General features: G+C 32.5%; 2 long non-coding RNA genes across 2 annotated transcripts; one reads left to right on the forward strand and one right to left on the reverse strand.

The window, feature by feature from the left end:
* The first annotated feature begins 8544 nt into the window (after window positions 1-8544).
* LOC141910259 (uncharacterized) lies at window positions 8545-10297 on the forward strand. The gene is made up of 3 exons (XR_012619889.1): window positions 8545-8609; window positions 10039-10175; window positions 10259-10297. It is a non-coding gene; the product is annotated as an uncharacterized LOC141910259 (long non-coding RNA).
* Window positions 10298-22878: 12581 nt separating this feature from the next.
* LOC141910237 (uncharacterized) lies at window positions 22879-27765 on the reverse strand. Its single transcript, XR_012619879.1, has 3 exons — window positions 27701-27765; window positions 23125-23195; window positions 22879-23035 (listed from the first exon to the last, which is right to left on the reverse strand). It is a non-coding gene; the product is annotated as an uncharacterized LOC141910237 (long non-coding RNA).
* Between the last annotated feature and the right edge of the window lie 214 nt (window positions 27766-27979).

Genomic DNA, 27979 nt, shown 5'->3' on the forward strand with positions numbered 1-27979 from the left:
TGGGATAAAAGAGTGTTTAAGTCTTGTGTTTTGATTTTGTTGTTGAAAAGCGAAGGTCCCCGGTACGAATGTCCCAGCCTACTGCTGCGGATTCTGTATCTTAGGATAATGCGGCATCCCGCTTCCAAACGCTGTATTTCGACTTCGATGCTGGCTAGAGGATAAACAAGGATGTCCCAGTTATAAACGCTCCGTGCACTGGTACTGATTGTTCACAGGGGCGGATCCGGGGTCCTATCTCGAGGGGGTTCATGCGGGAAGGCACTTTCTGTGTTAAATCATGGTAAACAAGGGCACTGAACTTAACATCAAATTTGTGGTTTTTGAGGGGCACTAACTACGCCGATTAAAGCCCCTTACATGTCTAATTCACGGATTAAGGAGAATCTGGGGCACAGACAAAGCTCGACTGTATTCTATATTTTGGTGGTGATTCTGATCATTTGGTTGCTGAAAGAGGACCTATAGGATTGGACTAGATTAGAATCTGATGTGTCGAGTTCAATAGACGCTGATGCTAAATAGACGATATCAGCCGCGTCCACTAGCGCCAAGTCTATCGAATCAGGGAAGTGTAATCAGATGCCCTGTTTGAATACAGTCCCACCTGAAACGAATACGAATATTTTTTACACTCCAACCATTCCCATGGTATATGGAGGAAAATAACAGTATTTACATTTATTTACAAAAACAGTAGATAAAAGCACTTAGAAACATAACAAACATTATTTTACAACGTGCTATGTACACACACTACCGGAGGGACCTATATACATCTAGACCTAATATGATAAATTTAGCAAGTTTAAAAGTTGGATTTTTTAGAACATCAAGATTCCGAAAGGTATTTGAATTTAGGTAGCTTTCACGGAATACGATAAGTAATTCACAGTCAAAAATGAAATGTAGTTCGTCTGAAATTCCTATGACATGATCGCCATCTATTGGAATATTGCCGAACTATCAAATTTTTAGATTTGACAACTAAAACGTATCCATAATTCGCATTTAACAACCGCCACCTATCGTATTTATTTAGAACTTGCAAATGATAGCGGCGGCAAATCGATCCGTTTCTGGGATTTTGCACGCTTAAAGCAAGACCAAGGAATTTTTACGGGAGGGACCAACATTAGTTAGTTACCTAATCGTTGGTGGTAAGCTTTTTATAATCGGATGGGCACCATGTGGTTTGTGAAAATATCCGATCGTGAAACTAAACCACAGACAGGTTACTGACTAGACAAAGATATGAAGTGCAGCCTTTTGCGTGGTAAGGGCTACCCCGGCGACGCATACGCGCCCGAAGTCTGTGGGTCCTCCTAACTAGATTCAGTTTCTTGTCAGATTAACTAGTTTCTCGTTAGGCGCATATGCGTACGAGCAACCCTCCCCTTCGCAGCATAATCCCGAGTTCTGCTATGTTTATACACTAAATACTTTCTTTTTGATTTTGATCACGAATCATGAGCCAAAATCATTGTCCATTTCTATTCGTCGAAATTTGGGGGCAAAATGGCCCCTTGGTACTTTGTATCCGCCCTTGGATCTACGTTGAACTGGTGCAGTGTCTACGTTGAACTAGTGCAGTGGCTAAACAATTACATGCCTCCGAACATGCCGAGAAACGACTGCATCTGTGTCACAGAAATCCCAACTAATATGAGAAGTGATTATACATAGCCTGACTAACTAAACAAGTAATTCTAATACGTAATAGATAGATTTATTCAAAATATTGGAAATCTTTTTAATTTTCGGGATGCCTTCATCTCATTGGCTTAACACAAAGACTGGTGGCCGCTGAGCGGCTACCCTTTCGCCCAAGAAATCTTGGCCGGTGTAGGCCAAGGTAGGGTCTGCGTCCAGGCTTTGTGCTGTGGTGCGAGCTTCGTTGGAGGAGGGCAATCAAACGCTGGTAAGCGAGGATGGAAATCTATGAAAAGATCATGCGTATATGGGTTTTATACGCACGATCTACAGTCATGAAACCAATTCATCCGCAAAAAATAATCTAATCGTTAGATTTTGGATGTTAAAAAATACACAATTTGTAGAAGATTCACTTTAGAGCTTTCGACACAATTCTAATTCTATTGACTGATTAATAGTTCAGATTCTGAGGTATCCCAGCTTCTGCACACCGACGGCAAATGATACTCCGAAGATATGAAGGACGTGTTCTTGCTCGACTCTTCAAGAAAGGCGAATTTAAAACAACCATGGCAACTCCGAAGAGAAGGTATTCACAGAAATGGGGGTCTCCCCATGTTCTGGAAAATTCACTACGTATGCATGCGCATGCCTGGGTTAACACCCTTTCGTTACGTGGTGCACAGTCACCGATGCCCTGCATTTTCATAGGGAATTGTCATGACACCCATGCGCCATCTTACGGTATCTTTATACCAGGGTTAGGAAAATCACCAAAAATTTCGATTTCTAGCTCAGTACAGTGAGTGAGTATAAGGCCAGTACCGAAAGGGTTGATCATACGATCCATGGATTTTCTCTAAAAGAATCAATTTTCAACGTTCACAATATAGGATTTATTGTGTTGTGATAGTTTAATTCGCTGAAAATCGCTGAGAGAGCGCATAAACTCACAGCACCAGAATCAATCAATATCATTAGACCGGGTTCGGACCTGGGTCACTCCTGGTTATTTAGGCATGAAGAAACCGGTTACAGTCATCGTCGCTTGTCTATATTTCAAGCCAATCGGATGCGCGTGGCAAAGCTGCCAGTGAAAAACGACGTGTCTGATTGGCTGAATACGTAGACTGTCGGCCGCGTTCACCGGCAACCTGTCCCCCCAAGAAATCGTGGGCAATGTAATGAACCAACGAAGGGTTTGCGGCCTAGGTTTGTGTTGGGCGTGGAAGGTTCGGCGGGCAGCAATCAAATCCTGACAAGCGAGGATAGTTACAATCATCCAATGCACGATCTAGAATTCATTAAATCTATCAATGATAGCTGAAAGCAATTTCTTAATGAATATTTCATCTTTTTCTTCGGAATATCTTCGGCACATTATTTCCGTTTGCATAGGCCTATAGTCCCTTTCATCAGACCCTCGACTGCCAGAAGTAGATTCTCTCTATTGCCAGAGGCAAATTCTCTCTTATTTGCCACACGGTAAAACTCTCAGTTCGACTTCATATCATACCAGTAACCTGATTCGGATTGGTGGGGAGGGGCTGACATTCATTCAATTATTCACTAAAAAAGTATGATACAAAAATACAGTCATCTAGGAGAAAAAGTGTGACTTTCTCAATTCTATGTACCAGGAGCGGCGCAACTTGTTTTGAATAAAAGGAGGACCCAGAATTTGTCCTCACATGGAACCTGTGCACAGAATAAGCCATTTAAGGCAATTATAGATAATTAATTGATTATGAAAATTTTGTTGAGACTAGCGGGGGCGCCGCTCTGATGCGCAAATCTAAATAAATGAATTCTCAACAACGTTCGATTGTATAATTTCAGTCAGTATATCGTTTTTCAACTTACTTACGTCAGAAACGGATTTCGATTGATTCTAATGTAAGACGCATTTTATTTGACACGTAGTTCTATCGACTCAGAGTAGAACAGATGCGAATTGAGCATCGAATTCAAAAATGCGGAAAATTCGAATCAATACCTATTGAAATAGGTATTAATAACGGCCGGTTGAATTGTCGATCGGATTTCTCGGACGCCATATGTTTGTTGGTATGTGTGTCCATTACGCATGTTCCATCCCGCAACACCAGAAGTCTGTTGATTTGGTTTGAGAAATTGCCGAAACTACCAAGGTGTAAGTTATAAGCTCTTCATTTTTTTTTCTTTTATCACCAGCTGATATTCGTGTTGTCTCACAGAAACGTTTTGAATCGGATATCAGATGTTATTTAGGTATAGGGCTAAAAAGATGATACCTTGTTTCTCCTAATCGGCCGGGTCATTTCGTAAAATGCAATAACATTTGTAATCAGTTCATTTATATAGGTGCCGAGTCTGTTGTGGTTAGCTTAATTATGGTTTAAAAATGTTACGTATGTACAGTGTAGAGGTGACCGGTCGGGTTAACTTTATAGCTCAGAGCAGAAATAAGAAACAATGTATCATTTTTTAGCCTTAATTTGCAGCCTGGGACCAACTCCTCTCTCTTCATTAAAGTGTGAAGTTTGGTCAACAATTCTGACAAATGTCTCATGTCTGGTGTTTGAGGTTCATTTGCAGTTAAAGGTCCCGTTGAACACGTGTGAGGCGTGGGTGATCACATTTTGAAAGTGCGATTCTGGTGAATTGTCAAATGTCTGGTGTTTGTAGTAGGCCTATATTTGAAACGGAAAAATGACTCCTTTTTGAAAACCTTGTGAAGCTCTGAAAGTGCGCTCCAGATAAATTGCCCAATGGCGCGGCAATGAGCAAGAAAACTAACTTGAAAGTTTTTTTGATGCCTTGAAAAATAACACACATATTGCTAAATACGGTCGACCTTAAAAAATGATGATATTAACTATATTCACATGTAATACCGTGGTTCATTTAAGTTGCTTTAGATTTGAATATATCAATGATTGAATGGAATTGACCGGCAACCAGTCTAACCCCGATATATCGATGACGTAGCACACATCCTCTCGAATCCAAATTTATCAAAAACAAAATAAGAGTTATGAAATATATTTAGTTGTTCTAAAATCCTTCTCTAAATATTTTATTTCAAGGTTTTTTTAAACGTAAAAATAAACACCTGCCTCGTTCATCACTTTTTAGAAACCAATGTGATCAAAAACACGGTCATCAATTTTGAATGGCCTCAAGGAACAGTATTTCAAAGTTAAACTAACTAAAACATCGATTATCTTTTAGATTATAGATTTGAAGATGAATCTCGTGAAAATCGTCTGCGTGTTGCTTTTGTCTGCGTTGTTCCTCACAGGTAAAAAAAAAAGGTTTTGAAAAACAGCTTTGAATATCTCACGTTGCGACTCATTCGCATTCGAGAGAGCCCCATGTGGCGATGACGTAATTGTCCATACGCGCTACAGAGTAAGTTCAAACTACGAGCAAACATGTCAAATGATTGCCCGTAGGTCCAAACGAAACTTGTATTAGGAAAGTTATATTCATTCAATAATTTATGAGTAACAGCAGCTATAGGTTTAGAGCAAAATTCATAGTTCCTGGTATCGTTGATAAACTCAGTTTGAACCGAACTAATTCAGCCGTGAAAACCATTCAGTTTTGGGTCGCAAGTTCTTCATAAATCATTGCTTTAATATCAGATCAGCATATGGTTTTCACATTAGTTTCAGTTGCTACCAGGGACTATAATCACTGAATTAATAAAGTTAAACAGTTGCTGTTATCATAAAAGGGAATTCATATAGTTGGTGCTCGCGCGACGTGGCAGTACTGCGACGTGGCAGTTTCGTGGCAGTTTCCGAGTGCCTATATAAGGGAGGTCCCTGAAACAGAGACACACAGAAAGAGAGGGACAGAGACCGAGAGAAACACCGGAACCTGGAGCAGCCATAAGTAGTATAAAAATAAAAAGCATATATCAACTGGAGAATAGTCTTCCAACTTTCATTTACTATCACTTGCAACAAGTGGAATCCTTGATTGCCGCAGCAGTTTGAGTTCAATTCAAAAAGCAATTCAAAAAGTTTTGAATTCTTGCGCGAGAAAGTAAAGTCCCTCCTCTGAATTCTTCCACAGGTCACGTGAAAGGACGACGTGGAAAAAAAGCCAACGTGGCCACGGGTAAGTTTGGGATCCCGATAGCTAGCCGCGTAAATTTTCGAATAAATTCCAAAAATTTAATAATCGTTTTCTACTTTGTTTTCTTTTTAAATTCAGATCAGAGGTTATTTTCCCCACCAGGTAGGTCCCGAATCGACATCGTGGTGCCAGTGATTTGTCGGAGTGACCTGTCGATCTTAGAGCTAGAAGCGGTATGAGTGTTATGAAATGAGTCATCTTGTTGCTTATGGACGCAACAAAGAGACGTCGTGTGTGTGCGTTTGTGTGCGTGCGTGCGTGTGTTTTGGCTGCGTGCGTGCGTGTGTGGAAAAGCCCTTCGGGTATTGCTTGGAAATCCCTCTAGAAGGGTTTTCCCAGTGACATCATTATCAAGAACGTTTTACCATGTACCTGTGCCTTATAGCGGATGAATCCCTATCCAAACCAAGACATTTCAGCTAATCCTTATCTATTCATCGTAGAAACATTGTGTACCGAAGATTACTGCAAGAACGACGGTCTATGCGAATTCGACAGCGAAGACACGCGTCGCGCTACCTGCCAGTGCCAGGATGGTTTCAGCGGTGTTCGCTGCGAAATCGGTAAGCGGCCAGATTTTCTGATCGGTCAATCGTGTGTCGCGTGCCTATTCGAAATCCAACCCGTTAAAAACTATAGAGTGGAATATATTAGCTTTATATTTGTTTTTTTTTTGTTTTGTTTTCGTATTACAGATCTGGCGCAGTGGTCTAACAAAGGTTAGTTACACAATACCTACCTTCCATGACCAGGTTCCACAGTCCTGTATTCACTCAATTTCTTCACTCAATTGGCGGAGTTACAACTAGAAGTACAGTCAAAATCCGTTATGAATTATCCTTTATAACGGATTTTGTAATCAAATGTTTTTCCTATCCTATCAAACATCACATGTATCACATGAAATACTTTCTTGCTCAAAGTTTTCCCTGAAAAAAATACTATATGAAATGTAAAACATTCATTATGGTAGATAACAAGTAGGTTGCTATGGAGACGGATTGTTGCATGTGACCCCCTATATCAGATAAATTGTTGCACTATCCTGAAACTAGAGATGATAGGCTTTCAAATTATGCCAGTCGCTATCTAATAATACTCAGTCATACGGAATTCCATATTTTGCGGGGTCGTGTTCCTGACTATAACGCTATTGCCCGCTTAACGCCAACATTGATTTTGCAGAGAACAAAATTAGTTTGCCCAACCTTACTCAAATTAATGAAAGTACCATTGCCACTGATAGCTTTACCGTGAAATTTGCCCCGGCGATTATACAACGAGCAATCTGATTGGTGCCGTACGTTTTCGTGCGGCCACCCTGCGCATGTATCCGCGCAGCTGGTATAGTGTGGAAGGGGTTCGTGCCGTGGCTGAGTCTAGCTACGACATTAGGTTCGAATCCCAGCCAAGGGAGGATATGACAGGTCACGACGGCCATTTTTGTTCCGCTTGCAATTTAACCGATTTACAACCTGAGACTAGGGACCAGTTGTATATTCATAGCTTTGATTTAGCACCAGTTTAAGCCATCTCAGTTCTTAAGTTAGTCTAACGTAACAAGTTAAGACCTGTCATAAGACTGTCACGACTGGGTCGTCATGGCATTAATATTAGATCAGCCTAAGACTATCAGTGCATGTTCTAACGGTTTAAGCCTTTGTCTTTGACGAGTCAATCTCTAAGTCCAGTGTTGTAAGTTTAGACCGCTTTTGGGACTATGACTCGTGTAAATGCTCTCACGGCAGTTGTTTTTAGGTTTATGATCGTTGTATTACAGAATGTGCTACTGGTTGGATTGTCACGGGTAACGTACGCACTTGTATCGGAAAGGTACCCATGACGAGAGCTGCGGCGCGTGATGAATGTGAAAAGCAGGGATTGACGTTTTTCGGGTACGATCTCCAATCAACCGAAAAAGATATCATCAATGAATTTACGCGTAAGTAAAATACCTCTAGCCACCATTCACGAGCTATGTATCATTAAATTTCCCGATGTTCCTTTCTCGAAAAACGAGCCTCTCAATGCTCCCCTTTCAAAACGCCATATGAAAATAAAAGCGAACATTTGTAATTTTTTTTCACTGCTACATCATCTTTGACATCACACACAGATACACGACGGAGTACAATGGCGTTCTATATTGGATAAATTTGTCGGGTCCGTTCTGTAAATAGCGTCACTTGCAAAAATGGAGGCGTCAGTTGTGAGTGTAGGCAGTAAAAAGACAATATTCAGGCTAAAAAATGATACCTTGTGTCTCCAGTCTGCCCGGCCGTCCGCCTATCGACCTTGTACATTACTTTTTCATAAACATGATCAGCCTAACCATAACAGATCCGGCAGCCATAGAAATGAACTGATTACAAATTCTATTGGAATTTAGAAAATGCTTTATTAGAAACAAGTAATCATTTTTAGCCTCATAATCTAAAACGATCTTCAAAAAAGCAACTTTTCAAATCCCCTCTCCGATCCGAGAAAATAGCTACGAATTCAATGTTTTAAGAAAAACATTATGAAAAAGATTTTTGACCACCTCTGCAATTATTTCAAGTCCATCAAATCCGTAATCCAACTTATAATTAAAGAATGGCCTGATGGGTAGTGTGCTGATGATATCATAGGGAATATATGGAGGCAGGCAGCCGTTTGCACCCTACTGCAATAAATAGCCTAAGAATTCAACATTCAAACTGGGATCATCATAACTTACGTGATTTAGTCTGGTAATCTAGGTTTTTCATATTTTATCAGGTGAAGCATATGACCGAACATACGGGATGTTTAGTGTTCAAAGGAACAAGAGATCGAAAAGTCCGGTATAGTATGATATAAATGTGTGGAACCTATAATAGTGGCTGATAAGGGCCATCGCGAAAAATTTCTCGTATGCAAAACAGGGCACCAGAACGCCAGAACGCCAAAACGAAAAAAAATGTCTAATTTTCTCTGAAAGTCCGTTTTGGCGCGCCAAAACAAAGAAAATTCCATTTTGGCGCCCCCGCCAAAACAAACATTCAACCACAGTGAAATTATTTTTCAATTTTGCGCGTTGACCCTGAGTTTAATTTGCATAAATTTGCATGAATTATTTTACGTGGTTGAAAGTTCGTTTTGGCGGGGACGCCAAAACGAAAGTTTGTTTTGGCGTGGGTGCCAAAACGGAATATTCTTTGTTTTGGCGTGCCAAAACGGATTTTTAGAGAAATTTCGACGTTTTTCGTTGTTTTGGCGGGGGCGCCAAAGCGAAAGTATCACCAATTTGTATAACCTCGAAAATCCACGACCAGGGGTGATGCTCAAAAGTTACTTAGATATCCAGTTCCACAGTTCTGAGTTAAGATTTGACTCAGAGTTAACTCATTGAAAGTAAATTTATTTTATCTCAAAGTTAACTCAAACTCACAGAACTGTGGAACTGAGCCAAGGATAGTTGGTACATTGACTGTCTTTTATTAGATACTTTGTATTTATCCGACGGTCATCTTTTGCGAACATTTGAACAACTGGCAACAAAATTTCTCATTGTCTACTTCTAAAAAATTGAAGGAGTTTTAAACGAGTTTTGGGAATTTTGCACATATTCAAGGAGTTTCAAACACCTCTTAAATCATTTTCCGTTTAGAAATTATTTCTAAGCAATCAAGGACTAGTTGGTTAATAATAATGATAATGATAATAACAATAACAATAACAATAACAATAACAATAACAATAACAATAACAATAACAATAACAATAATAATAATAATAATAATAATAATAATAATAATAATAATAATAATAATAATAATAATAATAATAATGTGCCAGCGTACAGTAGGTCAGTAGTAACTTATTGTGGCAATAACGAGTTCCCCTTGTGGCAAATGAGGGTCAATCAGGTACCCCACCCATTAGCATGGCTGCCAATTTCTGAGAAGTGGAATCAGTAACAAATCAAAAAATTTTCCAGTTACATTTGTTAATCACTGAAATATGAAAGAAAATGTTCGAATTAATCAGTAATCCACATCTTTCGTGTTCCAGTATGCATCAAACAAATCGAATCAACATTTCTCGTTACAGAATAGTAACAAATACTGAAAATCAGGAACAGTCCGCAGCTCTGCGTTATTAGATTTTCTGACAGCTGGAGTGCCCCGTTCTAAATGATCTAATTCTGCAGGAATCAAATAAAATATTGCGTCTGAAATCGGGAAAGTTGTCAAAACGGTTAGGTCAGATGTTTCTTCTTTTTGTTTCTAGAAAAAATGCTGGGTTTTAGACATATCCAGCGGCAAGCCTAAACCTAGACAGGAATTGTGTACAGTAGTTAACAGCTACGCATGCTCAGAAGTCAAAGCGTAAACAAGGAAGCAAGGACTTATTCTTAGCGTGTCAAGGTCGATATTCTTTCAAACTGTCTCATGAATAAGATCTTGGATCTTTCATTCTTCATTAATTCAATATATTTCATTTCTTGCAGTTTTGCCAGTTCTGACCCGATCTTAACTTTTTTTGTCCGTTCCATTTTCTTTCGAATATCTCATCTGAATGAAATAAACAACTCGCCTGAGAACAAGAAACCACATTTCTTTCATCCATTCTTATGACGTCATCCAGTTGTCCGTACTGTCGTAGTTTCCTTAGTGAGCAGATGAAATATAGACCCGCAAAAGAACGAACGAACGATGCTGATTCTCTATACAGAACAGGACAGCGCACCGAATGTAAACTTTATTCCTCAAATATATTCAACCCAAGATGATCGGTGTGAAATCCATGTATTTCTTTTGCAGGATTATCTGACACATTTGTCTAATACAATATTCAGTTTTACGATACATTCTATATACTATTCAGTACTGTATAGCTTACAATCGAAAGAAACAATTCAACCTTCGACAAGTATAGAAGTAATTAGGAAGTAGGCTTTCATACCAGAGGTCGAGCGGTCGAGACACCACTCATCACCACAAGTAATTTTTTTTCCTAATAAATGGGGGAGAATGAACACCAGCCAGAAAACAATAATGTTAATAAAAATCAATATTATTGCCAATATTGTAAAAAATACATCGATAAATCCCAAAAATCACGACATGAAAAAACTGCAAATCATATAAAAAATGTAATAGATTTTGAAACTCCAGAAAATTCCAATGAAAGAAAAGAAAGATTAGAAAATATGAATGTGGATGAAATAAAATGTGAAGTTTGTAATGAATTTATAGTAAAAAGGAATTATAATAGACACCTCGAATCACAAAAACACCGCCAAAATTTGAGTAATAATGTTTTAGGAAAACATTATTTTGATGATAAACCTCAACAAGTAAAAAAACCAACTTCAAAAACTAAATCCATTTCAAATAAACCTTACATGGAAAATGTTAGAAATTATATTGATTCACTAGAAATAAAAGATACAATTGAAATTTTAGAAACATTAAATAGTAAAATTGGTCCTGCAGCTATTATATTTAGATTTTTCAAAGGAACAACAATAGAAGATTATAGTAAATTTAATGAAATAATAGAAAAAATACTAGATTTGATAACAGATGTTGAATATCCAAAAATTAGTATCTCTGGGAAAGTAAGTTTTATAAAGTCAGAAGAAAAATTAAATTATAATATTCAAACACACTCTGAAGAAATAATTTCAAAAACACAAATAAAAGAGAAGTTAGAAAAAATATTTAATGAATTTAAACGTCATATTGAAGAAAGATATTTTGAGGGTTCTGGCTTAACATTGAATGAAATTATATATTTAGATTTAAATGTTTACAATACAAAAAGGAATAAAACATCAAAAAGTAATAAAATGTTTAAAAATGATTCAAACTTTACAACAGAAAAGGATATTAAAGCATCATCTTATATTAAATTACCATTTACAACAAAAGCAGCAATAAATGTTCAAAATGAAGATAATAAATGTTTTCTATGGTCAATTATTAGCTGTTTACACCCAACAGAAGATATGACGCATAGTTTTAGAATAACAAATTACCCGAAATATGAAACATTATATAAAATTGATCAATATCCAGTAACTATAAAAATGATTCCTAAAATAGAAAAAGTTAATAATTTAAAAATAAATGTATTTGAATTAATGCAATTACCAAAGACAAAAGGTGAAAATATTAAAGATTATACATTGGAAGCTTTATATTTAACAGAATATTATGATGATGAAAATTCTATAGATTCTTTATATTACAAAAAAGATGAAAATGAACATTATATGTGGTTAAAACAAATTGATTTATGCTTTAGAACAGAAAGTGATCACCATAATAAAATTTATCTATGTAGAAAATGTTTATCTAAATTTATGACTGAGAATACATTATTAAAACATAAAGAATTATGTGATAATAAAGATTTCTGCAAATAAATAATGCCAACAGAAAAAGATTATAAATTGAAATTTACTAATCATAAATTTAAGAATATTGTTCCATTTGTAATTTATGGGGATTTTGAATCGTTGAATAAAGAATTAACCGATCAAGATAGAAAAGAAATATATAACAAAAAGCAATTATTAAAATCAATGGATAAAGGAAATGAATTAAATGAAGACACAACACAAGACCCACCAATTATAAATACAATTAAAAAAGTTCATCAAAGAGCTGCTGCTTATGGAATTTACATCAAATCAAATTATCCCGAATTATATGAAAGTCAATATATTTCTTTTAGAGGTGAAAATGTAGTTAATGATTTTTGTGATAAAATGATTGAATTAGAAAGTGATTTTGCAAAATTATTAAACAAAAATAAAAGAATAGTTATGAAAAAAGAAGATGAAATTGATTTTAATTATGCAACTCATTGTTGTTATTGTGAAAAACGTTTTTATTCATTTGATCAAAAAGTTAGAGATCATGATCATTTAAATTCAAAATATCGTGGAGCTGCTCATGAAGATTGCAATTTACAAGCTAAGAAAGTTAATTTCGTACCAATATTATTTCATAATTTATCAGGCTATGATACCAACAGTATATTTATAAAACAATTATCGGGAAAATTGGGTGCAATTAATCAAGAAATAGAAGAATATAATGCTACGAATGGTGTAAATGTAAGAAAATATGATTTTAAACTATTAGCTAAAACATCTGAAAATTATATTTCATTTCAATTTGGTTGCATTAGATTTTTAGATTTTTATAGATTTCTAGCAAGTTCATTAGATAATTTATCAAAAAGTTTAGTTGATAATGATTTTGTTATAACTCGATATTATTATCCAAATGAACAAGATTTTAAATTATTGAGATATAAAGGTGCAATTCCTTATTCATTTTATAAAACACACAATGATTTTAATGTAACAGAATTATTAAAAGATCAATTTTAAGATCAATTAAAAGAGGAGTATGTGAAAGACGAAGTGTTTAATAGAACATTAAATATTTGGAACCATTTTAAGATGAAAAATCATGGTGAATTAGTTGATTTATATTCAAAATCAGATGTTATGATATTGGCTGACATATTTGAAAAATTTAGAGAAGTTAATTTGAATCATTTTAATGTTGATCCTTGTTATTGCTAGTCCTGGTTTAACCTGGCAATGTGGTTTAAAATATACAAATGTAGAATTAGATTTATTAAAAGAACCAGATATGGTTTTATTATTTGAAAAATCAATTAGAGGTGGAATTAGTGGTGTTATGGGAGATAGGTATTTTAAAGCAAATGATGAATATAAATTATTATATATTGACGCCAATAATTTATATGGTTGGGCAATGATGCAACCTCAACCATATAAAAATTTTATATTAACAGAAGTTGAAAATGATGATAAAACTAATTGGGAAAGCGCAATTATGAGTTTAGAAGATGAAGCACCAATTGGTTATTTCTTTGTAGTTGATTTAGAATATCCTGAAAATATAAAGTTTAAAACAAGAAACTTACCTTATTGCCCAGAACATTTAACTGTAGATGATAGTTATTTAAGTGAATACCAGAAGAAAATAAAACCGAAAGATCATGTTTTTACAGAAAAATTAATACTTACTCAAAATAATAAATACAATTATATTGTTCATTATAGAATGTTAAAATTTTATCTAAAACAAGGAATGAAATTAAAGAAAGTACATAGATATATTGAATTTAATCAATCGAAGTGGTTAGAAAAATATATAGATTTCAATACTCAACAGAGAACAATATCAAAAACAGATTTTGAAAAAGATTTCATCAAATTAATGAATAGTAGTTTTTATGGTAAAACATGTGAAAATATTAGAAATAGAAATGATATTGAATTAGTAAATAATTCTGAACGATTAAGACATTTACAATCAAGTCCTAGACATTTAGGAAATAAAAGATTTGAAGATTATTTAACAGCAGTTAAATTAAAAAGAACGTCAATGAAATTTAATAAACCTATATTTATTGGTTCAACTGTTTTAGAAGTATCAAAATTATTAATGTATGATTTTTATTATAATGTTTTAAAACCACTTTTTGGGGAAAAGCATATTGAAATATTATATTTTGATTCTGTAACAGCTGACACCCCAATATTATTAAAATGTAATGATAAAATATTGATAAGAAGAATTTCAGAAATAATTCCAAAACAAAATGTTATATTTCATATGGTGAAAAAGAATTAATACAAATAAATGGTTTAATAGATGTTTGGACAAGAAATGGATGGAAAAAATTAAAGAATATTATTAGGCATAAAACAAATAAGAAAATCTATAGAGTTAGAACTAAATTAGGATTTGTAGATGTTACAGAAGATCATAGTTTAATTAAACGAAATGGTGATGAAATAAAATGAACTGATATAAAAATTGGAGATGAATTATTACATAAAAGATTTTTCCAAAGAATGAATCATATGTCATTTGATGAAATAATTGATAATATTTATAATATAGAACCCGAAACATTAGAAGAAAAAAAATATTTTATCAAAGGATTTTTCATGGGTGATGGTTCAGCAGGTGTGTATAATTATGTTTGGGGTAATAAATATTGTTGGTATTTATGCAATAAAGACTTAAAATTATTAGAAAGAATTAAGAAATTCTGTGAAGAAGTTTATCCAAATAAAACATTTAAAATCATGGATGTTATGAAATCAACAGCAGTTTATAGAATACTTGTAAATAATCCTAAAGATTTTGCTATAAAATATAATGATGAATTCTATATTCATGCAATAGTTAAAAGTAATACTTCAACAAAAGAAAAGATAGTTCCAGATTATGTATTAAATGCAAAAAATAATTTAAGAAAATGGTTCTTCATTGGATTCTATGCTGCAGATGGTTCAAAAAGTTTCAAAAACCGCAAAACAATATCTTTAGCTCAAAAAGGAAAAGTTGCTATATCAGGATTGAATATATTATGCAGTTCATTAGGATTTAATATGAATATAGAATTAATTAAATCTAAACCAAATTGTTTTAATTTAAGGCATGTAGAAAAAGATTTAACTGAAGAAGTTAAAGATTTATTTGAAATATATAACCCAACTGACTATGTTTATGATTTATCAACAGATGATGGAACATTCAATTCTGGGTTCCCATTAATCCAAAAAAATACCGATGCGTACATACTAAAAATCAAGACAAATGACATAACAAAAGACTTAAAAACATTAAAACATCATTTTGATTTTAGCAATTATCCCAAAGATCATGAACTATTTAGCAATGATAATAAAAAGATTCCTGGTAAGTTTAAAGATGAATTAAGGGGTGATGAAATGATTGAATTTGTTGGGATAAGAAGTAAAATGTATAGTTACAGAACAAAAGATCATGAAGCTAAAAAGTTAAAAGGAATAACAAAACATGTGGTTGATAAACATATAGAATTTCAAGATTATTTAAAGTGTTCATATAACTCAATTGTAATGAAACACAAAATGAATTGTTTAAGATCAGAAGATCATGAGATGTACATTAATGAAGTTGAAAAAACTAGTTTAAATCCATTTGATGATAAAAGACATATTTCAGATGATGGTATAAAAACATTACCTTATGGCCATTAAAACAGAAAATCAATATCATCATACTCGAAATCACTATTGGCTTCTTCATTTTCATCTAATTGTTCTTGTATAATTTGTTTAGGTTCTTCCATTTCATTTTTCTCATTTAAATAACGTGTTATATTATTCCACATTTCATCTCGCTCTCTTTGTTTCTTTTTGTTTGTTAATTCATCAAATGGAATTATAATATCTATGTTTAAATAATTTACAATCTTATTTAAAAAGAATTCATAATTTATTGAATCTGTTATTCTATTTTCCAAATGATACATTAATATTTGTTTAAATATTTTTTTTATATTTTCCATATCTTCTTCTGTTAATTTAGGTTTTTCATAATAATCGTTAAATAATAAATATAAATACATTTTCTTTTGTTTTGTGTTAAATGTTGACGGAATAATTGTTTTTATAATATCTTTTTTAGTTATTTCCCCATTTTTATTTTCTATTATTTTCATTTTTTCAAGCCATTGCTTATATTCTGGTGTATAATCCTCTGTAGAAAATATTTTAAAAATTTCATCTACATAATTTAATTTTGGTTCTATGAGAAAATTTCTAGTTTTTTCTTCACCCCATAAATTCTTTTGCCATCCACAATCAACACAAAATAACACAGTACCTTCTTGTCTTAAGGCCGCATAACTACATTGTGGACATTTTCGTTTATAATTTATTGGTAATAGATCTTCATTAAGCTCCTGGTATTTTCTTACGTATTCTTTATGTTTTATTGTTCTATTATGTAGATTTGAATTACTTGTTGTAATAATCAATTTACAATATTTACAATAATATGTTTTTCTTGTTAATTCATTATATTGTTTTTCTAACTTTTCAACTGTTTCTTTATTATCTGGTAACGTTTTCTCATATTTTATTTTTTCTAATATATTATTTTTTCTTTCATTGAATTCTGCTTCAAATTTATTAGAAATTTTATCTATATGTGCTTTACGAAATTGATGATTCTCCCAATCTTCTATATTTTCAGGGTTATATTTTATTCGACAAGGCTCGCAGAAATGATCTTTTATATTATCCTTATCATAGAATAAGAAAGGTCTTTTCCAAATAATATCAGGTTCAACTTCAACAGAATTACTATTACTTTCATTACTATCAACATTAGCCGTTGCGCCATTAATTTTACACTTCTCTGAATGTTTTTTAACATAATTTCTTGAGAATAATTTATTACATTTTGGGCAGTTTAGTTTAGGGGGTTTATTTTCATCATGTTTTTTCATATGTCGAGCCATATTACTTTTTCTTAGAAGTTCACCACAAATTTCGCATGGTATCTTCTCATCCATTTATTAAGGAAAAATTTTATTAAAATTAATCTTTAGTGATGAGCGGTAATTTTTTTATGTTATAAATAATGGTAGAATTAAAAGAATACAGAATATTTGTTGATTCTAGAAAACTTACAAATAATAAATCATATAATTTAATAGTTCAATTAGATAGAGAATTTAAGAATTGTGTTGATTTAAAATTAGTAAATATAAGTTTATGTAACTCATTTTACAATATATCGGATAAAAGTCTAGAACATTTAATTTTTTCAATCTTTTACAAAAAAAGGAATAAATGGTTTTTTATATATTTAAAACTAGGATTATATAATTTAGATACATTAGCACAAGAAATTAATAGAAAAGCTCGAGCTAAATTAGGGAGTGATTCCGGATTTAGTATTAGAATTTTAAAAAGTGATAGTTCTAATAAAATAAAGATTAGGTTAGCTAATGACGAACAATTTAAATTTACAGTAAGAAAACCTTTAGGTAAACTGTTAGGAATTAACCCAGATATTGTTACAGCATACGCAGAAGGTAGATCAAACTTAATACCTTTTACACACTTATATTTATTGCAATTTAATTGATCCTACAAAAACATTCGAAGCAACTAAAGATACAATTTGTAATTCTAGTATATTAAATATTTTACCATTAAAGAATGTCAAACAATTTGGAACGCAAATAAATTATAATTTGACCGAATGTGATTTTAAACCTTGTATTCCTCAATTTAATATTTTTAAATTAGAAATAAGAAATCATAATGGTTATTCAATTGATTTGAATAACTTTCCTGTGATATATGAATTAGTTATAAGATGTAGAGAGTAATTTTTTCACTATATAAATGAATATAACTGTTGGACCGAGTATATGTTTTGGATTTGATTTTAAACGTGAGAAAGAAATGAAATTTAACATTAATGATGTAATTACACATATTAAAAGTATTGCATTTACTAATGAAACAACATTTGAGTATGAAACAACAATAGATAAAGAAACTTTAAATGTAGAAAAGATTACTAATTTAATTAGAGAATCTTTAAGATTTTATGAATTAGATGAAGATTTTATCATAGATGATATTAAAAACATATTAACCGAAATATATGATAATCATAAAAGTAGTAATGAAATAAATGTTGAATTAATCATAAATAAGTTAACTAAATATTTTGAAGATAGTAATTTTTTTGATTAATAAATGAGTGATAATAAGTGGATAATAACAGGATTATATAATGGAGCATTACTATCAGTTGGAACTGTTGGTTATTCAATGGTATTAAAAAAAGTATTTAAAATGGGAAGTGTTAATGTTGATAGATTTGTTCTAAATCGACGAAACGAATCCTCGAAAATCTATTGAACACGAAAGCACAGCTACATTTCAAACTCAGCGTGTTTATTTTAGCAACTAACGATGCTGCACTATGCCATATAATGCCGGTTTGCTACAAATATGAAAATATATATATAAGTAATCAATTCAATTTATGCAAAGAAAACTAACCCACAGCAAATCTAAAAATTCGTTACTTACAATTACTGTAGCTCCTCGAGCAAGTTTCTACGAAAATGACCAATGCTCAACTGTGAGATATTCAATATATACTGTATATATAATGTACTAGACTTAGTAACAACAAAGCATGGAGAGGTTCAATGAAGGGTTACAAATCCTACAGTACTAAAGCTAAACTCGACTACAATAAAATTCTATAGCAGCAAACCGGACTTCAATTTACAACACAGCACCTCCTAAACATCCGTATCAGACGGTGTTTGAAAATATAACGATATCATATTACAAAGATTACATGATTACTTCAAATACATATTATTGTCGTATCAAATATAAGTAATTATCTCGCACATACAAATACAAATTTAATCAAGATAATTATACAATACTCTCTTCCAATACGCAAAGCTTAACTACTGGTCGAACATATTCTGACGAAGAGGTTTTTACTTTTACCGAACGAATTCGTCCATCATTAGGACTAGGATAAACTTCAATAATACGACCCAATGGCCAATGACCACGAGGAATGTCTTTGTCTTTGATTAACACTAAGTCACCTAATTTGACATTTTCTGTATTTTCTAGCCACTTGCTTCTCATGGTTAAGGGTGGCAAATACTCTTTCAGCCAGCGACGCCAAAAGTGGTCTGCCAGAACCTGGGACTGACGCCATCTTTTTCTACTGTTGATTTCACGCTCATGAAATACTCCAAGGGCCACGACAGAACTAGCACCCCCGTGTAAAAAGTGGTTTGGTGTAATGGGTGTAAAATCTGCAGGATCCACGCTATTATAAGTTAAAGGTCGACTATTAACAGATGCTTCCACCTCTATAAGCGTTGTTCGCAGCACGTTTTCAGGAAATGATTGTCCTTTAAGGACTGATTTGATAGCCGCCTTTACCGTTCGAACCAATCTCTCCCAAACCCCACCAAAATGGGGGGGCACAGGGACTATTAAAGGTCCATTTAATACCCTTTTCATGACAAAAATTAGAAATACGAGATTGATTTAATTGTGTTAAACATTCTCTTAACTCTCTCTCAGCTCCAACAAAGTTGGAACCATTGTCACTATAAATATGACTCGGCTGACCACGTCGCCCAATGAAATTCCTCAGAATTAGTAAAAATGTGTCAGTTTCCATTGAGTCAGCTACTTCCAAATGTACTGCACGAGTTACTAAACACGTGAATAAGCAAACCCATACTTTGATTGTAGAACGCCCTCTTTTGATATATAAAGGGCCAAAATAGTCTACCCCACTAAATTGAAAGGGTCTGCAATGGCTAGTAATTCTATGTGCGGGTAAATCCGACATAAAAGGAACTCTAGGCTTAGCTAATCGACGACGACAACCGAAGCACCGCGAAATCGCACGCTTTGCGACAGATCTAGCTTTAATTGGCCAGTACTTTTGACGAACTAATGAAATCAAGTGCTCTGGACCAGCATGGAAATGAATAAGGTGTTCTTTTCGTACAAGAAGCTCCGTGATATGATGAGAGAAAGGGAGAAGCAACTGATGGCGCGCCTCTGCGGAAACATTTGGAGCATTGTGAATCCTTCCACCTACTCTGATACAGGAGCCATCAAAACTGGATCAAGACAGCGCAAAGAACTATGATCCTTTAACTTCCCCTTTTTAAGGAAAGAGAACTCCTCTGGGAATGAGTCACGTTGGGCTTGAGAAACTAAGCATGTTTCCGCAAAATCAAAATCTTCCACTGTCAAAGTTTTTGCTTTTACAGCTTAACGTGGAACGTGTGAGGCAAAATTCCTGATAGCCCTTAAAATCCAAGCTGTTCTGCGTAACAAAGGGTACCAACGAGAATAATCCTCCGGCTGTACAAGACCCGTTAAGTCAATGACTGGCTCAGCCTGAGGAAATGCTAAGACTTTATTCACTAGCTTAGTTTTCTTGAGATTTTCATCTATATCTGAAATGATACCTAGATCAGGCTGAGACGGCCATTGCTTTTCAGGAACACGGAGAAATTCTGGACCTGCAAACCAACGATGCGAAAAAGTCAGATCAGAAAGTTCTCAATTTGTCGTGAGAGTGAATTTTCATCAACAAGAGAGCATTCCGAAACAATTGAATGGACGTGAACATCGCACAAGTCATTTGACATGTTCCCAAACAAACACCACCCTAATCTAGTCCGAATAGCTAAGGGCTGATTTGATGTCCCTTCCCTTACCTCTAATTGTATATGTGCTCTAGGTACATTTGCACCCAAAAGTACTTTAACCTGACGTGGGAATGTATCAGGAAATCGCAGACCCTCTAAATGTTTCAACTTATGAGGAGAAAATTCATTATATTTCTGAAGTGGACAACTGATATTACCAGATGTAGTCCATGCTTGGGACACATGAATGATTTCTGACAAAGGATCATTGCTTCGAACGGTAAAGGAAACACGGCGAGATAACTGTGCATCGCTTGAGTGAAGTGTGTTGATAGTCAATACTTGTTTTTTACCAGACAACCCTAAATCAATAGCCAGATCTTCACGGATTAATGTCACGTCACTCCCAGAATCCAGCAGACCATACGTCGATATACGTCTTCCGTTAGCACCCTGAACCACAATCGGCAAAACCTGAAAATACACGTCAGAACAATTACTATCGAGACCAAGAACTATATTGCGTTCTATTGCGCTAGGTGCTACACCTTGACTACTACTGGCTTGCGATTCACTATTACAAGTGTCTAGATTCTGAGTTTGATTCTTTTGTTCAATATCATTAATTTTGATTTTACGTTTAACATGAAGCAGTGTATGATGTCTCTTGCCACACCCTGGTTCTTTACAGCAAGAAAGAGATTTGCAAGTCGCAATGAAATGACCAGGTGACAAACAATTAATACACAAACGTAATCTCTTGACTAGAGCAAATCTTTCATCTACCGATTTATCAATGAAATCTCCACAATTACTCACAGAATGACTACCTGAACAAATAACACATTCAAATATTTTCCCACCTGACACGCAACTGCTAGACATCTGTTTCGTGGAATTATTCACATTGATTTTCCGTGATCCTAAAGCATTACTAGAAAAATTATTACGTTTCAATTTCAACCTATTTTGTTGTAATGAAAATGGACCGAAGTCAGCGTCAACACAATCTTTGAGCCAACTTTCTAGATCAAACAATGTAGGATCTCGTTGTCGAGATATACGTCTAACGAATTCGTTCCATTTTGAACGCTTGTCAATCGGGATACGTTTTACAACTTTCTGTAATAAATCACTACTGCCAATTTCAGAAAGATAATTCATTTGTTTTAGAGTAATTAAGCAATCTCTCACACTAATGTAAAAGGAACGTAATGATATTGAATCATATGAATTTGTGGGTGGACCGTTCGTAATTGATTCAATATAAGCCCTAGCTACGTGTACTCTGTGTCCAAACACAAACTTTAGCTCCTTAAGGGAGCGTGCATAATTACAACCACTAAACCCAAGACCTTGAATGAGCTCTCTGGCCTCACCTTTCACATGCGACTGCAGAAGGTCTTGACGTCTGGAATCTTTGATCCCGGGACGATTATGTATATATACTTGCACATAAAACTGCTCAATGAACCTTGGCCATACAAGTGGTGAACCGTCGAACATCGGGAGACCAATTTTCGGTAAATCTCGATCAATCTCCATCTTGATAACGGCTTCTTCCAGGGAGGTTGATGATTCCACATTTACTATAGTTTCGACTCCTTCGACCAAATCATCGATCCACGCATCAATGGTCCTAAGCGACGAGTTGTTTACAGCATTCGTCACGACATTCTCTGAAAGATCCTCTGCAAATGGATGCGACACGGAAGATGTAGACGACGCTTGGAAAACGGGTGCATTCGGATCAAGAGACGAGTCTCTTTTAGCAAAATTGTCTAACCTTTCTAAAGCAACCATAGCTTTATCGAAATAACACTCCATCCAACGCCCAGCGGTTTCGATTTCTTCTTCATTCTCGAGTACAGACATGAACTTGTCGTGAGCAGTTTGCAGATTTTGCAAACATCCAGTGATACGTTGCTTTGCCGGTTCAACAGCCGCCGATATGCGAACTGAATCCGCAGCATCAATAGCACGAGTAAGCCAACCAGCGAGACTTGTACGAGTGGCTTTCAACGACTTACTTTTACTAGTATTTGAATCTTCGTTATCGGTCATGATGAGCTTTCGAGTAATTCAAACTATAATGTTCTAAATCGACGAAACGAATCCTCGAAAATCTATTGAACACGAAAGCACAGCTACATTTCAAACTCAGCGTGTTTATTTTAGCAACTAACGATGCTGCACTATGCCATATAATGCCGGTTTGCTACAAATATGAAAATATATATATAAGTAATCAATTCAATTTATGCAAAGAAAACTAACCCACAGCAAATCTAAAAATTCGTTACTTACAATTACTGTAGCTCCTCGAGCAAGTTTCTACGAAAATGACCAATGCTCAACTGTGAGATATTCAATATATACTGTATATATAATGTACAAGACTTAGTAACAACAAAGCATGGAGAGGTTCAATGAAGGGTTACAAATCCTACAGTACTAAAGCTAAACTCGACTACAATAAAATTCTATAGCAGCAAACCGGACTTCAATTTACAACAGATTTGATATAAATGATATTTCAAAATTAACATTAGCAGTTACTTTATCTAATTTAACTATTGATTATTTAGAAAAACAAAAATATATTCCTCCCATATAAATGCATAATTTTTTTGCTAAATAAATGGCTTCTGCAATTATAACTATTATAGGATCGGCAATTGTTAACGCTTTAGCATTTACTGGTGGCGGTTATTTATTTAAGCATATTGATAAAAATAGTTCATTAGGAGAACAAAGAAGACATAATTTAGCATTAGAGAAATATAATAAAGCAGCAGAAGAATACAGAGAAAAACGACAAAACTATATGGATTATATTAACAAGGAATTATATGATCAGAAGATTTCACATAGAGATTTTCAATCAGTTGATGATGCAATGAGTTTATATAACGCAGTAACCAATAAAGAAAAATTACATCTATACAAACCTAAATTATCAGATTATTATACCCCAAGTAAAGAACAACAGAAATATGAAATAATTTGGATTTTAGGTGGAACAGTTATTGTTATATTTGTAGCATATAAATTTACTAATTAGTAATTTTTTTTCTAAATAAATGGAAGATAAAGTTGATAGTATTGATATTATTCCTCATGATATAAATAAAACTAAATTAAAAATATATTTAGAAAAACAAATATTAGAATTTGAAAGTGACTTAAAGATAAAAAAGAAAAAATATTTAAAAAGTAAAATTATATATTATCTTATTATTAGTGGTTCGGTTACAATTAGTTCTGTAATAACATTTCTAGCAATATTCAGTCCATTAACACCTTTAACTATATCAATTGGTGTATTAGGATTAACTTCAAGTGTTTTAACTGGTATAAGTTCAAAATTAAATATAAAAAGTAATAAAGAAATAATTAAAACTAATATAAAAGAAATTAATAAATTGAAGAATACACTAGATTATATAATAAGTTTAAATGGTCATATAACAGTTGAAGAACAAGATAATTTATTAAAAGAATTAATAAATTATTAATTTTTTAATTAAATAAATGGTAGATAGTTTTCCAAAAGCTTTCCAATATAATAAATCAATTAAATATAATATTCCTGCAATAGATTTTAATAAAGATATTACATATAGAAATGAAGTTTTAGATTCATTAACTAATTTAGAAATTTATGTTACTGAAACTAATAATTTTAATGCAAAGATGGAAAATATATTTCATGTATATTTAATTAATTTTAAAAAATTGAAAGATGAAAAACAATGGTTATTAAAATCTAATATGAAGTATTGGCAGAACCAATTAAATTTTGCTGTTTATTGTGCAACAACAGGTTGTGGAATTAGTTGGAATGATCATTTGAATAATTCTAAATATAAATTAATTCAAAGTTTATTTAGATTTCATACATACTTTCAAATCAGAATAATATTAAATGAATTAGAGTGCGCTTTACCAAAATATATATATAATTACACTCATCCATTCATCCACTCATCCAATTCATCCAATTCATCCAATTCATCCACTCATCCATCAATATACAGTGAATTCTATAATATTTTGAATTAGGATTTTATTTTATAAATTTATATTCTTGTTAAATCTATTTGAATAGAAATCAAAAAGATTTAAATAAAAAAACAATAAGTTACTTTATCTAATACTAACTTATTTAACTTATTGTTTTTTTATTTAAATCTTTTTGGATTTCTATTCAAATAGATTTAACAAGAAATTCAATAACTTTAACTGTTAGTATCACTCTTGTATTATTTCATTGTTTCTCTTATTGAATAAGCCAACTAACTAATATCACTCTTGTATTATCCTAGTCAATTGTAAAGAATTTACAATATCATACTTGAATGAATTAAAACATAAATTACTTCTGTTACTTCATTTTCAGAAATAAAGCATAATATGTATTCAATACCATTAATACGTATTTAATACCATCAATACGTATTTGATACGTATTTAATACATGGTATTAGGGTATCTAATAGGGTATCTAATACATTGATACCTCAACCCCCCTTTTTTATTAACTTTTATTTTCATACATTTCAACTAATATATTTTATATTTTCAGCTAATTTAACAGTCGATTTCTTATTTTGATTCATATAATTTTTCATCAAGTTCATGAATATACATGTGATTTCTCAAACTCTTTTTATTTTTATATCTTTTATTGCATATTTCACAGCATTTAATATTATTCAATCTATCTGAAATATAATTCATATTTTCTATTAATTCAGTGTATCTAATTTTACAGCAATCATAGAATTCTAACAACTGTTTTATACTATAAATTGAAAAAGAAAATAAACCTGTAAGCATAATAATTGATTTAATATTCTGTTGATTTTTATATATTAGATGTAATAAGTTTAATATATTTTCACTCATTTATTTATTTAATTAATTCACTAATCTGATTCAATAACTTTTTTATGATTATTTTTATTTCCATTTAATTTTTTCAATTTCTTGCTCAATTTTATATTTTCATTCATCAAATCCTTACTAATATTCTCATAGTATAAATAAAGCGCAGCCAATATTAATCCTCCTGCTACAAGATAATGTTTCAAATCACTTTTCCCAGTTGGGATGAAACCATCCATTTATTTAAGAAAGAAATTAAACAGTTTATAAAATATTTGCTAGTTTTTAATTAAATATTTTATAATCATTTTAAAAATATTAAATTTTTAAATGATTAAATCAAATAACAATTAAATTTACAGCCAAACAATTTAACATTTCAACTGTCAAACAATTTATCATTTCAACTGTCTTATCATTTCAACTGTCAAACAATTTATCATTTCAACTGTCAAACAATTTATCATTTCAACTGTCAAACAATTTATCATTTCAACTGTCAAACAATTTATCATTTCAACTGTCAAACAATTTATCATTTCAACTGTCAAACAATTTAACATTTCAACTGTCAAACAATTTATCATTTCAACTGTCAAACAATTTATCATTTCAACTGTCAAACAATTTATCATTTTAACAGTCTATTAGATATTTAAATCATTTAACTCAATTCAATAATTATAATGTAGAATTGTTACTCTTTACACCAGTTTTTATGTTGAATTGTTTCATAATGCTTTGATTTATGTGATTTTAAATATTTACCTCCGCAATAACAATGCACTTTTTCATTAGGATTGAATTTTCTAAATTCATCATCTAATTTACATTGAACTGCAATATCTTTAAATGATTTTTCATTATCTAATTCACATTGAATGCCAATATTTGATGAATTTTCATTATAGATAATTTGTTTATTATCAAAATTGAAATAATATAATTGTCTTTTTTCAATTCTTAAGTTAATCAAATCATTGTAATCTTTTGAAAGTATTATATCATCATTTCTTTCATTGAAAGGAGTTTTAAGAATATTAATTATGTTTTCATCTAAAGTTCCTTTAAAATTTAAAACTGTATTGAATACTTTAGGATTTTTAACACCATTATCAAAAGTATCTACTAGTTCAGTAATTAAATATGTTTCATTTGATAATATTTGATTAATTACAGTAATATTTTCAATTTTATAATACCTTGCGGACACTAAATTTGTTGCCGAAATATAATTTTTAATGTAAAACTGTGAAAATGATTTATTGGTTTCATTGATTTCGATTTTAAAGTTGGGTTCTTCTTCTTCTTTCTTCATTTTTACAACAAAATTTTTATTAAAACTCATTCAAATATAAATATTCAATGTTTTAAATATGAATTATTTCACTCACACTTTTATATTGAATAATCTATCAATTTATATGTTATTCATATATATTTTATTCATGTATATGATTATTTTAAGAGTAATAGGGGTAATGGGCTTTCAGGTTAAAGGTTGAATGGTCGAGTTCATTAAAAAATGAAAAACATGAAAATAATAACAATTTCTACTTGAATTAGGAGTGAAACTCATAAAAAATGAAAAATAATTCTCACACGCTCGAATTTATTTCACTCACACTTTACTCACACTTTTTTCTAGCGAGTAAAAATGAAAAATAAATTCGAGTGTGTGAGAATTATTTTTCATTTTTTATGAGTTTCGCGACTAATTCAAGTAGAAATTGTTATTATTTTCATGTTTTTCATTTTTTACGAGCTCGACCGTTCGACCTTTGGCTTGAAAGCCCATTACCCCTATTACTATTAGGCGCCTTTAATATAATGTGTTTCCTGTCAACCATTGAAGGAGAATTGGTGAGGTGTGGGTCACAGGGGTGTAATTAGAAATGCTTGGGGATAGGTATCTCGTGGCGCCTCTCAATAACGGGATGCTTATCCCCTAAAAACTCTGTGAGTCAAGTCGGGTGGTTTTGCTAAAACTTACCGTAAAAACATTGAAATATTCCTTTTAATCACGAGAGAGAATGTATCCTCCTGTCCTGTGTGTGTTGTATGTACTGCGTGCTTATTATATAACTGCTATAACAACAACGTTGAATTGCAACACCTGTTTGATCGATCAATATGTAACAGATGTTTGACTGTATGATTGTAGTTGTTTGTAAAACGACTAAGGTCATTTTGGATTCTAGATATTCATTATTTTTATCTCTTATTTAATCAACAATTTCTAAATCATGATGACCGTCTTCATTTTTCCCAT

This window comes from Tubulanus polymorphus, chromosome 8 (assembly GCF_964204645.1).
Source record: "Tubulanus polymorphus chromosome 8, tnTubPoly1.2, whole genome shotgun sequence".
Classification (NCBI taxonomy): domain Eukaryota; kingdom Metazoa; phylum Nemertea; class Palaeonemertea; order Tubulaniformes; family Tubulanidae; genus Tubulanus; species Tubulanus polymorphus.